The following is a 14,668-nucleotide window of genomic DNA, read 5'->3' as shown; positions in this document are numbered from 1 at the left end:
AGAACCTAATAATTTTTTTGCCCTTAATTCGACCAGGCATTAGCTTCTATTTGATGTTCTAAAGTAAAGAAGTCTATTGAACAAATTAATAAAAATGGACTACCTGGGGTGAGAGAGAAGTTAATTATCTAATTGATTTTTAACTGAACAAAGAGTCCTATCAATCTGTTTGATTCTTCTGGTTAGCATTATTCAAATGTGTACCTTTGTACTCTGTTTCTTCCCCCCCCAAAACTTACAAACCTACTCTTTTCCTGTTTTCCTCCTTCCTGGCTTCTTTCACCTTTTCCCTCACATTCATTGCTGTGAGCTCAAGGCTTCCAAGATTCAGAGTGGAAACTGGGGTGCATTCCCATTTTCCCATATTTTAAGTCTGTTGTAAAGTAAATATTTGTTATGAGTGAAATATGTCAGAGGAATGTTTATCAGACTATGGTTTTTATTTGGCTTTGTCCTAGCATATTAGTTTTCTAAAACATTTTTTTTTTGCCCCATTTCAATGGTTTCTTTGAAGTCTTGTTTTGACCAGCTGCTCAGCTTTTTGTGGCTGTCCATTGACATCACTTGAAGAAATGGTACATAAATGAAATTTGAACAAAATGAACAGTACTTTCACATTGTTTCAAAATCAAACATGTTCCTAAGGAATCTGATTTGTGGCAGATGGAGAACAAAACCTTCCAGAGGGAAGGCTGTTAAATGAGTCTTAATTGTTTGCACATGAAAATACAGTGACTAAGATTGTGTGCACAATTAGGAATTTAAACATGTAGCAAAGAACTGGCTATGGAAACAGGCAGACATTTTTGTAGGCAGAACTGGTTTCTCCTAAACACAGACAACAGAAGGTAAGTTAGTAAAGGAAAATGCTTTTAAGAGAAATTCAGTTGTTTTCTTTCCTTCCTTCTTTCTTATGTCAAACTTCCAGTTCAAAAGATGACTCATTTGCCTCCCTCTGATGGAAACTCACTGATGGAAGGGTCACAGTACACTCAAGAGAAAAAAAAATTCATGCAAGACCTAGCCTTTCATTTTTAGTTTCTACTGTGCACCAGATACTAGGCTTGGTGCTGATTCGTCTCATTTAATCCTTATCATAACCGTCTGAGGTAGGGTTGTGATTAACTACATTTTATAGATGAGATAATTCAGGCTCAGAGAATACTTTGCCCAAAGTCAAATGGCTAAGAAGTGGCTTGGCCAGAATTCTCTGAATTGATTCAAGGGATCCAAAGCTCACCTTCCTACAATGCCTAGTTACGTACACCCCTGGAAAAAGATACATATCTTTGTCAAAAAACTAATACTCAATGGTGGTTATACTTCCAGTTTCAGTTCCATCATGCCTTCCCTGTACTGGGTGGCACGGTGCAGTGAGGTTGGTGGAGAGGCCAGAGTTAGCTGGGTCTGGGGAAAACCAGACATTAACAAAGGTTTGATAAGAAAGGCATGACTGGTCCTGAGTAAGGGGAATGGCCACGCTTAGAGTATGGATAACCTAGATGGGGGTCAGGGCTGAGACCACAGAGAAAGAGGCCAGGGCCTGCTCCAGGCTGGTGACTTCAGAAGCTCAGGCAGAATGTGAGGTGGGGAGCTGGTGGGGCGGGTGGAAGCTATAGTCAGAGGTCAGCACCTCTGTGGCTCTGGAGGAAGCCGCTGTGGGGCAGTGAGGTTCCACCAGCCTGGTTCTGTCATGGTGCATGACCCTCCATCCAGCTCCCCAAAGCCTGGTGCTGGGCCCTCCTCCTTACGATGACTCTGGCTTTCCAAGTGGGTAGGTTGTGCAGTGTTCCACAGTGACCTTCCACTGGTCTTCAGAGATTTAAATCCATTTCATCCCACTGAAGGACCTAAATGCCTTTTCTAGGGAACCTCGAATTTTCCTTCAGATTCTCTCTCCTTGGGACACCTGTCCTTTCCCGGAGTGGAGTTACATAGGCTGGTGATGAAAGCCAGCGTTGGATATTCTTTTCTCAAGTTCAAACAATGAACCTGCAGATGAATCTAGAAGCCCAACTCATTCATCCACAGGGACCTACTTACATGTTCTTCTCAGAAAGTGGAGAGGCTTAAAAATAATCCTCCTCTTTCTGTAATCCTGAATCCCTTCAATTAAACCTAATTAGGTAGTGACTTACTAGACAATAGTCCATTTAGATGACTATTAAACAACGATCATAGGAATGGAAATTTTCCTCACTTTGCTTCCTACACTTGTGAATAAACCGGAAGCCACAGACCATGCCCCCCCACCCCTGTATAGACCTAAGCATAAAGGAGGAATCAATAAATGGGTGTGGATCAAATGATCGATTGGGAAGCCACATCATTTTTGTGCCTTCAGAGGAACTGGGTTCCTAGGGATACATCTTGCATCCCTAAAACCTTAATACCATAAAGAGCAGATTACTGAGAAAATCTTAGCAAAGTAAGTACTGTGTTGAGGCCAACCCTCTTCTCTCACTATAATCAATAATTATTTGGGGCCTACTAGCACTTATTTCCCCTAACAGCACCCTGATTTTGTTCAGGAAATTATTGGCCTTTCCATTGGATAATCCTAGTTATAAAGCAGCCCACAATGATCCAGGGCTTACTATGTGCCATGCAGTGTGCTTAGTTTTTCATAAATATCATCTCAAATAATTTTCATGAACTCCCTAATTACTATGATCATGCCTGCTTCAAAAATGAGGAACTGGAGGCTTTGGAAGGTTAAATGAATTATTTGAGGAGAAAAGTGGCAGAACTAGAACACGAATCCATGGACTCTGGCCCCTACATTGCTCCTACATTGTATTATAGGGTCTGGTGAGACAGTCAGATGCCCTGTTCTCCTTCAGCCAATATCCAAGACCCAAACTCCACCAACAGGAATTTTACTCTTAAACAGAATAACAAAGAAACCAAAAAAGGTTGCAGGCATCTCACTAGACGGATCTTGCCGTGAGCTTTCCCCCTTCACGTCTGCCTTTCTACTGCTCCGAAGATGTCCTGATTCCTTCAACCCTGATCCTTGAGTCTCTCCACAAATTCACAGGGAATTGAGGATTCTTTCAATATTCTTCTACTAAATTCCCTTTTGCTTAAGTTAGCAGAGTTGGTTTCTATCTTGCAACCAGAGAATCACTGCTGATCCACCATTATCTAAGGGGATGTTCTAAGGCAGCTTAGAAGGGAACTGCAGGGCATCCTCAAAGAACAGGATGCACCGTGGGTGCCCAGCAGTAACTGCATAGAGGCAGTAAGAAATCATGGTGGAACCAACGCCAGCCTAGTTTCCTCTGCTGTCCCGTCTGTGGAAATGATGAGGGTAGGACCCCTTCCTGGCCAGTGGGCTGAGACACCCTGGCTTCTTTATTTCCAGCACCTCTGCAGTTTCCAGTGAGGAACCGGGCTGTGAGGATCTGTAGAAACAGACTGTAAGGTGTGCCTGAAGAGTAAAAAGGGCTTCTCAAGACAAGACTATTTCCCACCCTACACTTCAGATGAAGCTATCTCCTTTAAAGTGTCACCTGGAAAAGCCTGCATATATGTTTATTCCACACACTGCCATCACTCTAATGATTCTAGGACACTCTGCCTTTAAAAATGCCTTCGGAGTCCAAGTATACTTCCCTCAAATGCTTCAAAATTGTCTTCTCCCTTGGAGTGGCTACATTTTCAGAATTCGCCTCCCCCAAGCCCACCTGGTACCTTGCTTGGTGACTAAGGTTGGTAATCATATTGGAAATACTATTTTTGGTCAAAAGTGGAGTGTGACAGTAAACCAATGAGATGGCTTTTTTGGGGGGAAAAGGGCCTGTAAACATTCCCAGAATGTTTTCATCAATGGCAACGGGGTGAACAAAGTGTACAGTCTACAAAGATGACTGCTTTGAGGATTGACAGGAATAACACAACCAGACGCGGTGATGGATGTTTTACATAGGTTATCTTGCATATTCCTCGAAATCAGGAAGGCATCATCATTATTATTATTCAACATATTTAACAGAAAAGACTCAGGGGATTTGAGTAACTCTTCTAGGGTCACCAGGTAGGTGAGCAGAGAGCCAGCAGTAAAACCCAGATCTCCCAATTTTTGAGACTTACTCTAATTCCTCTATGCAGGTTCTGACTTGTACATCAAACAAACACAACTTACAACTTTTTGATTTTTTTTCCAAGTAAAAGCTTGCTGGAAGAGAAAGCCTAGATCTATTGCTCCATAAACAATTTTAGTTCAGCAGCACAGTGACTGCAGTCAGAGACTCAGGAAGCATCTTAGGGGCCCTCACCTCTTCCTTTGCTGGGGTCTCAGTTCCCTGACCTGTCCTTTGTTATTTCCCACCTTGGCAATTAAGACACTTTCTTTCTTCTTCCACTCCTCTCACTCCTCTGCATGCTTGTGTCGCTAAGTTTCCCCTAAGACCCTGAAGTCGTTCCCCAGACTCTTTCTGGTCTCTAAGCTACGTCATAGTGTAGACAGCTTCCTTGTTCTCTCCAGAAAAAGATCTCAGCCTGACCCATTTCCTCCTCCCTCCCTTTCTTCTTCTTTTCCTTATTTTATCTACTCATTTATCCATTCATTTACAAACCCTTTGTTTTTTGTTTACTTAATCATTCTCTGTCATTTAACAGAACACATTTTATCATTTGACGTTCCACAGGCCTCAAGGATAACAGTCCTAAAGTTCACTGGGTCCTGAGAGCCCAAGCACAATCTTTCACATCCAAGAGACTGACTGAGTGAGGAAGCAAACCCGGGAAGACATGCATAAGTGAAGTTCTCCACGTGAACAATTCAGTGTGCAACATGCAAATATCAGAAACATATCCAGGAAAAAAAAAAAAGACGTGAGCAACCATTTGTTTTGCCAGGCACGCAGAATACAGTGAATTAAGAAATACTTTCAGAGTGCCAGCAATGCCAAAAAAGAATAACAAAAAAAGAAGGCACACTAAAAAGCACAGGATATGTCCTCTTTGGAGGACAGAGAGAGCTAGGGAAAGTCATGGTTAGAAAATGGTACCCAAGAAAATGACAATGGAGATGAAGAGCTGATGGCAAGTCTAAACATAAAGAGAAGAGGAGCAGCATCCTAGGTAGAAGCTGTTATCACAGAGGTTGACAGTGAGGGGTCTAGAATCAAGGTGAGCGCAGAGACTCAAACACAGCCCTAACCCGGACCTGCTGACATCCTCCATCTGCCTCACTGCTCACACACAGTATGGGGCCCTTTCCTTGTTACACTCCAGCCCTGGGCATGGGCATGACGACAGGTACTTCAGATGAGTCAGGAAGAGGACTGTGGGAACTGAAGACAGCTTGAGGAATTCCTCCTCGCGGGAAGGAATCCTTCCTTTAGTTTATATATCTGACTTCTGCTCTGTTTCAGTAAGTCTTATCCATCCTCCGTCCTCCCTCCACTCACACCTGTTCACTGATACATGACATGGGCGCATTTTCTGCTCTCTCCTCTTTACAAAAAAGAAAGAAACAAAACAAAAAAAGAAATCTATAGGGAATAAATTTTGGGAGAAGAAGATGATGGCAGGCTGTGTGTGTTTCTGTGTGTTTATCAACACATTTTAAGGCAGAGATGCCTTCACGTTCTGTCTTTGAGTCAGACTTAACCTACACTTTGTCCTTTGCAGCTATATATTGAATTATCATAAGATTTAAAAAAGATTATGCATGTGAAGTCTTAAATACATACCAAATGTCAGAAAATGTCAACTTTTATTAATATTCGTAGTAATAAGAGATCCAATTTTTAAAAAATATTTTCTGAGACAGTGAAAGGAAGAAGGCTGTGAGTGAAGTCTTCACTTATTCAGAGTTAAATAATTCAGTGTAACACTCAACTAAGAAAATTTGGGAAATTAGACCCAAAGGAATTTTCATTGTTTGCCCCACCGCAGTCTTGTACTTCTGAGTGTGCTTAGAATATTTTTTAACGCCTACATGGGTGGGAAGCACTTTGTGGATAAAGGGAGTGACTTAAGAATGCAGCTTTTGTTGTTGTTTTTTTTTTTTAAAAGGAGACTGGGTACTGTGTCTGAGAAGACAAAAAAGAATACAGTTACTAACCTTAACGTTTCCCAAACTCACTCCCACTCCATACACAAACATGGACGTGACACTTCACTCTCTTTCAGGGCAGGAGCAAGCTGGTCTAATGAAAATTTGTATATATTCTGAGAGATAACAGGGATGAAGGCCCAGAAGATGACGGCCATGATGACGAGAACTGCACAGATAATAATGTCACCTTGTGTTTCCTCCCGCTAATCGCGAAGCACTTCAAGCATGCTATCTTGTTTACCCTGGACTGCTCTGTTAGATGGGGGTGTGAGTGTCACCATATACACTTTCCAGAAAGACAGTGATTTTCCAGCAACATTCCAGCAACTCAATGGTAACACTGTCCAGAGCAGTGCTCACACCTGCTCCATTCAGTTCTTGATTATTCTGCCTGATTTGGTGGATCACGCGGTTCATCTAGGAGCGCCTGTTAATAATCTAGATTCTGAGCCTTAGCCCAAAGATTCTGTCCCAGACTATCCGGGAATCTGTCTTTTAGTGTTTACTTCCAAGTATCCCTTGGGGGTGCCACACATCAGGCAGGTTTGGGGCGTGTCGGGCTTTTCAACCCCAGGTGGTGAGGAAGGGATATGGGCTGAGAGGACTTCGGTGACTACAGATCTCTGTTTTCACGGCAGCATTTCTGATCAGTTGGAGGATAAAAGAACTGTCCTGTCATAAACTCAACGATCACCAGGTAGAGTGCCATCCTATACAAGGGATATTATTATTTGAAAATACAGTGAAGGCTCTACTGTGGCACTCTAATATTGAGATATCATTAGGCAGTGTCTCATTAGTATCTTTTCTAGGGAGAAGAGGCAAACAGAAGACTGTGATCAGAAAGATGATGTTTGTCATCAGATTCTATATAACATGGTCCAGCTATCTGCCTTGGCGAGTTACTAGTCAACATCTAAAAATGTCTTAAATTAAATCCAATATACATAATTAAAATGCATTAAATGTGTGCCTATTGCTCACTTATTTAAACTAAATGCATTTTCCTACATTATTAAATTTTTCTCCTAAATAAGGTATCTACAATTTTTTATGATGGAATGTTTCATACTTAAATAGAATTCACGTATTGCTTAGCACTCAGGTTGTTTTCAGTCTTTTGTGCATAAACCCCATGCTGGGGTGAACATCTATGTATGTGACTTCATTTTTCACTTCTTTTCCCTCACTCTTCAATCAACCTCCAAGTCTGCTCAAGTCTCTCCCTGGAAAGAGTTGTGAATCCATCTCCTCATCCACACCCCCGTCACCACCACTCCAGTTCAGAGCCACGTTATCTTCAGCGTGTACTTGGCCTGCAATGAATGGTCTTCTGATGAGTATGAAGCTGCCTCAAGTCCTTCTTCTTTTCAGTCTGTTTTCTATCCAGCATCCAACGTTGTCATTCTAACATACTTCTCTGCTTAGAAATGGCTGATGATTTTCTATTGCCCATAAAAGAAAAGTCCGTCATTTTTTATATTGGCTTCTAATTGCCTTAATCTACTCTTGGAGCCTCCCGCTCTGTTGCCTCCATATACTTTCAAGTCCTTTTGATCTTTAGTGTTCCCAGTCCCTGGCGCTGGACCAGCACTCCATGCCTCCACAGCTCACTGTTGCTGGTCCCTTGGTGGGAGGTGATCTCCTCCTAACCATATGGAGAACTCCACGATCTTCAAAGTTCAGCAGGGAGCTGACTCTAGGTAGAATCACTTGCCCTCCCCTTCAGATACATACAGGCATTTGAATTCCCTTCAATCATGATGCTAAGCTGGCACTTAATTATTCATGGCTCCTTCTCCCTGTGTGACTTCCCTGAAGCAGGCAGTCACGTTTTACTCATCTTTTTATTTTCAACACCTACCTTATTGCATACCACATATAAGATGCACAGAAAATATTTGTTGCCCAAGTGGACGATAATAATAATACTAAAGTTATAGCAATAAATGATAGCTAACATTTGTTGACTACGTCTGGATACCAAGCACTATACTAATCACTGACTTAGAATTCACTGATGGGAAAATGAAAGCTTAGAGAATTTCAGTAAATTGACCAAGATTACATAGCTAGTAAGAGGAAAGCTGGCTTTTCAACCTCTATGGTTTCACTCATAGCCATTTTGCTGTTCTGACCAAATGAATATGCAGTTTCCTTTAATTATTTCAATTAAATTTATAACAAAATACCAGAGCACATATTTGGACAATAGAGATACAATTAAATTATATTTTCCCATGATTAAGACATTCACTTAATTTCACCATTTAGAAAGCCAAGTATAACTTAAATCAATTTCTGGTCCAAAAATGACCGTCAGACCTGATCTTTTAACAAATTAGTAGATATAACTCTACTTATCTAAATAAGCTGAAGAAGGTAAAACAAGTTAGAATGTAAGGAAGAAAACGGACCCTGACCCCTCTAAAAGATCATAAATTTAAGTAATAAATAGTCATACTGCATGCACTTAAGCAAATTTTTAGTTCAGTGTTTTTCCCGGAAAAGTCTTTTTAATGCGGGGATTTTTGTCAAAGTAAACTCCTTTGGCTCAAAATATTTAGAACACTCCACAGTCATTAGATGTATTAGATACAAAAGTAAAACAAGCAAAAAAACTCCCCCCACCAAAGGCAGTGTCTAAACACTCACATACACAATCTTTATTAATTTTTCATTAAAGCTATTAAACATAATGTGTACTCGGCATTCTTCAATCACATTCCTAAAAAAAAAAAGCTTACTGTGCACTCACTCTCTGCAGTTATGAAAGCATCGCCACCATCTTTGCTCTTGGTAAAAGAAAAGGAGGAAAGAGCACGCAGCTGGTGCCGCTAGTGGCTGGTGAGGAACTAGGGCGGGACTTCCCTGGCAACGGCGGGGTCTTCGTCCTCCTCCGTGCAGGCTGCCCTAACACTCATTTCTAGTTCAATGTCCCCTAGGCCTTACATATTTCTCTCTCCTAGATTCCTTTTGCCTTCTTTATGTGGCTCTTGCTTCCAAATACTATCTGTTATATATGTATTTCTTTTCACATCATACGCTACTTGTTTCTATTACGTGCACACACAGACTTAAAAGGTAGACCTACTACAAAAGTCGCTAGCATCATTACTGTTGCCATAAAACAGCTGCTTATTTCCCTTTCTTTAGTAAGCACGGTGTTAAATGAAGAGTCCAGATAATAGCAAAATAATTGTTTCAGTTAAAAATCTTTGTTTTCCTTCACTGGCTTTTAGAAACTGCTTTGGGCTTTAGAAGAACGATAAACATATGAGATTAAGTTTCTTTTTGTGGTGTTTTGACTAACTATTACATTTGGATAGGTTACTTTTCAATCCTCTACTTACCAATTGACTAAATTCTAGTTAGAATGCACTCTTTTTTTTTTTTTTTTTTTATAGAGGAGCTACGAACATTCAGGGTGAAAACAACGAGTGGAGACATCCCAAAAGTTTTTTTGGACGAAAACTACTTTTGTGTTATTTTATATACTTGTCTCTGCATTATGTGTCTCCCTCTACAGGTTAAGAGTAGGCACTAGCTTTATTGCTTGGAGAGAAGAACTTGGATTTTCTCTTTAGGCTGCCAATCTTTTATTTATTTATTTATTTTTAAACATTTTTTTATTGATTTATAATCATTTTACAATGTTGTGTCAAATTCCAGTGTTCAGCACAATTTTTCAGTCATTCATGGACATATACACACTCATTGTCACATTTTTTTTTCTGTGAGTTATCATGACATTTTGTGTATATTTCCCTGTGCTATACAATGTAATCTAGGCTGCCAATCTTTACTTATCTGAGGGCCCTAAGACATAACACATGGATATAATAAAAATAGCTTTAAATATAGTGACCTGTCCAATGAGAAACTGGGACACAATACTTTGTAATTTTCGAGTCCACGTACAAAAAAAAAAAAAAAACCCCAATGCTATATCTGTTACTCACAAATCGATACCCTTTAAAATTTCTTTTACTTTCTCCAAAACATACACTTCAACGGTGGATCTGAGTGCTACCCTAATCTGACGGGTGATATTATAGAGGTGTGAAAAGGACCATAGCTTTGGGAAAAAGGAATCCTGTATTTATTCCTGGCTGTGCCTCTAGGTAGCATTTTCTTTCATTAGGTCTCAGTTTTCTCATCTTCAAAATAGAGAAGTTTAAGTACATTTTCTCTATGTTACATTCTTGCATGAAAATCCTCAATTGAAAGATAATTAAAGGCACAGAAAATATGGACCTTACCAATATATTGGAAAATGATACCGTGAAGACCCGACAAGTTTTTATGAGATGGCCGAGGAACACGTTTCTTGAGTTAACATCATTTGAACATGAAATGCTCAAAAGACTGATTGTGCCCCAAGAGGCAGGGCTCTGCACCAGGACCAGGGCTCAGCGTCACCGTGCAGGTACGGCTGGGGCAGCTCTGACTCTTTGCTGCCCCCTCAGGTTCTAACACACGCTCCAGTTCTGCTGGTCACCATCCTTTAAGCACCTACGCAGGTGAGCCTTGCTGAGTTAACACAGGGATTCCTAAACATGTCCTGCCATTACTGTTTGCAGACAAAATCATAAATGAAATGCACCAGGAAAGTCGACACATCATCAACATCCTCCTCCTCTATTCCACCAGCTTTAAATTAGCCTCAGGAAGAACAACAAAACGTCAGGCATAGAGTAGGGTTGCAGGAAGAAATACCTGGTGATTTGCTCGTGACAGGCTCTGTTCCTCATCTAACACATCTCCTTGAATTCCTGCAGCAGCACTGAGAGTGAGGGACTCCTATCTCCAGTCTTCAAACGAGGAAATAAAGTGAACAAGAGAGACATGGCCTGCACTCAAGTCCCAAATGCCACAAACCGCATTTTTGTTACGTCATGCTAAAGAACAAAATAGCTATTCTGTGGGATGGGCTCTTTCATCAATGCACACTTGGAAGTTTTATTTGTAAAACCTGTTAAACTGCTGTATTTACCTATTACATATGGAAATAAAAGATGGCAAGGAACGAACATGCTTGAACCCTCATGATATAAAATTGAACTTTCCAGGCTTGAACACGTGTCAAATGGAATAACCTCCAAGGTATATCTAAGTTCTATGGGAGAGTTTCAGAAAGCAGAGTATGAACTGTACTCTTCTTTTTAAAAACTCAAAGAGGTAACTTATGGGGGAAGTTACAGAGAGCTAATTTTCTCTCTTCACACTCTGTGACTCAAAAGTAAGTTCTTCAGTTTTGAAAATAATCCTGAACAACAGTTTATCATCCACATCCCAAAGGCACCAACGTCTGCGGCTGAGCTGAGAGGACGAGACACAGCGCTGGGAGTGACTGGAGGCCCCATTTTTAACAGGCACAAAGGAAGTGTGTCCACTGTGATCACTTTTGGGGGGTCCATAACTTTCATTCTTATAACCTCGCCAGTTTGTCTTTCTCTCACTCTTCCCTTTCCTTCTTAATCTCTCTGGCCTATTCTTTCCATCACCCCTAGTTCTACATAAAGAATGAATCTTAAGAACAATACCCAAATAAAACAACAACAAAACAAAATAAAATGATGCACTGAGTGCTGACTCTATGCTAAGCGCATCCCACACGTGAACTCATTTAATTTAGCAATAACCATATGAAGTACGATCACCTTTTTGTAAATGGAAAAACTGAAGCAGGGAAAGGGTTTGTACCCTGCTCCGGGTCACACAGCTATCGCGATAGAACATGGTTTGGATTCTGGACAAGCGGAGCACCCCCACTGCACACTACCAGGAGCACTTGTCAGTGGTCAGTGATGCTCTGTGGCGTCGCCCTGGAGCTGTGCTCCACAGCAGCCTTCTGGACCAACCGTGAACTTAACTATATGCTACACTGTTCCTCTAGACCCTCAGAAATTTCCTGAGAAGGCCAAGTTCATCTTCTAGGGTGCTCCACTGACATACGTTAACCCTCTTCTCCGCCCCTGCAGGGACGACTGTAGAATACTGCTGAGTTCCAACAGCAGGGGGAGTGAACGTGGAGGCAGGTCCTAGCAGTCAGCTGCTGAGGGAGGAGATGCCCGAGTACCTCCTTATCTGTGGGGCTTAGTCTTCTATCCAAGTCTCATGACTACTGTCATCATGATTTATGCTTTTTTTAAAATTGAAGTATAGCCATTTATAATGTGTCAATTTCTGGTGTACAGCATAATGTTTCAGGCATACATATACATACATATATTCACTTTCATATTCTTTTTCATTATAGGTTAATATAATATATTGAATATAGTTCCCTCTGCTATACAGTTTAAATTTATTGTTTATCTATTTTATATATAGTAGTTAGTATCTGCAAATCTTTAACTCCCAATTTATCACTCCCCACCCCCTTTCCCCTCTGGTTAATCATGAGTTTTTTCTCTATGTCTGTGAGTCTGTTTCTGGTTTGTAAATAAGTTCATTTGTGTCCCTTTTTTTTTTTGATTCCACATATGAGTGATATCATATGGTAGTTTTCTTTCTCTTCCTGGCTGACTTCACTTAGAATGATGATCTCCAGGTCCACATGATTTATGTTTCTAACAGCCCACTTTTTCAGAATAAACTCAGAGAGGGGAATGTCCCTTGCTAGTGCTCTCATCTCTCCACCCCCTCATACACTTTTTTCCCTTGATTTGCTATGCTTGGGCAGGAAAAAGACTTCCATTCTCTAGTCAGTTCATTTCCTGTTGTGCTTTGTGATGAACACAGCTGCACAAAGCAGTTAATGACAGTTAATTAGTTTCCCTTCCTAGATAAGATATTTCTATAGCCCCACTGCCCCCTAGGTCTCAGGTCAAGATCATGTGGGTACAAACAAGGCCACTGTAACCTGGATGGATGCCCAGATTTCAGTGGCTCATAGTTCCCTCTGGTATTGCTCCTCGGAGTATGTGGAAATTCCTGGGAGCTCCTATGGGGTCTCTCACATGTGTTCGAGACCAAGTCTGTACTCTCTGAGTGCCGCTACTCTCTCTTTAATCAGTGCCAGACATCTGCAGGGTGGCAGGACAGCTGCCCTGACCACGGAGCACCCGCCACTTCTTGTTGGATACAACAATCTTCATTCGTACCTGCACCTGCTCTTCTGGGAGGATGCTCTGTGGGGTTGGCTCATATGTGACCTCAAGCTACAAAAGCTTTCAGGGACCAAAATAGCACTGAGTTCTGCATGAACCGCAACGTCAGAGGAGTCTGGCTTATTGAAAAAAAAATGAGTGGGGTGTCTCTCTTTACAGGGGTCAGACCGAGTGTCCAGAGCAAGGCTGGGGACCAGGTTCTGTGAGGTCTCTCTCACTAGAGACCCCCGACAGATGCTCACACAAATCAGCCTGCGTGACTCTCAACACAGGTAAGTGCACAGAAAAAAAGGCATCCACTTCCACACCACCATCTTAGTTAGGGCTCTTTTATATTGAATTGGGGTTTCTGAAGAAGAAAAACTGTTACTCAAAGAACTTATCGTCATATATAGGAACTTCCGTGATTGTTCATCTCTTGACTGATGCCGAGAAGGAAACAGGTAAACTGAACATAGACTATGAAATGCCAGTTGAAAACCATCACCAATAAGCTCTTGAAAGATCAACATGGAAAAGAGTACCAATGATGTAATATTCCATGAAACACAAACCCCATTTGAAAGACATTCAGGAAAGACCAACACTAACAACTGTTCCAGAATCACTGTGGTGTGGTGGCCAACAGCGAGCCCGGTTGACAGGTCCTGACTGGACACGATGAAGTTAAGTCTCAAGCAAAGTGCAGTCACTTATGTAATAATGAGCTCCTCAGCATATTATGAGTTGCAGTCCAAGGAAGACACTTGAATCAAGTGAAGTATTGGTCTACTTCGGAGAACATGTTAATTTTCTTCTGGTAATAATTTAAAAAAACACAGGTTTTCTTTCCCAGGCAATTATTTTAATGAACCAATTGGGGTTTCAAGAAGTGATTAAATGAGTTCAATTTGGTTTCAGGTTCACCAAAATGAAATCACTTGTTCTGTTTTTGGTTCAGTTGGGGTCAAGTCCAATGTCTAAAATAGACTAATAGGAATTGGGGTAATTTTATTCTTTTGGCCTTTATATCCCTTATTCTTCCTTCTACTTCTTTTCCCCAAACATCTGTTCTTTTGATCTCATTGAACTTTTCTGTATTGTATAATCACTTCTTCTTTCCTATTCCAAACTGAATTAAATCTCAACTCTCTGCATCTAAATCAGGAGTACTGGAATGCCATTCCTCCCCATAGACAACTGGGATGTTGATTCACCAAGAAGGTATCTTCTATTTATGCTTTGACTTTCATGAAACCAAGCTACTGTCTATTATCATTATGCTGACAACACAAGCTTGGAAACAACATGGTCAATGTTTTGAAGGTAAAGCTCTCTCTCAAAATACAAATGCCCAGAGCAACGTTACACTTCATAAGAGCACAAATTTGACTGGTTTTCAAAAGTGACACATCGCTAATTTTTCCAATATCTTAAATGGACAGCTTGTGAGATCAACAAGAGAAATGGTAATATAGAGAAGAAAGGATTAATTTCTTAGATA

General features: G+C 40.9%; 1 protein-coding gene across 9 annotated transcripts in view; it reads right to left on the bottom strand.

Annotated features, from left to right (window-relative positions):
* PDE4D (phosphodiesterase 4D) overlaps nucleotides 1-14,668 on the bottom strand; it is a 679,763-nt gene that overhangs the window by 157,662 nt on the left and 507,433 nt on the right. The gene's annotated exons all lie outside the window — the stretch shown is intronic.

This window comes from Vicugna pacos, chromosome 3 (assembly GCF_048564905.1).
Source record: "Vicugna pacos chromosome 3, VicPac4, whole genome shotgun sequence".
Taxonomy (NCBI): Eukaryota; Metazoa; Chordata; class Mammalia; order Artiodactyla; family Camelidae; genus Vicugna; species Vicugna pacos.
Note: the sequence above shows the minus strand (reverse complement) of the source record. Positions and strands in the feature narration are given on the sequence as shown.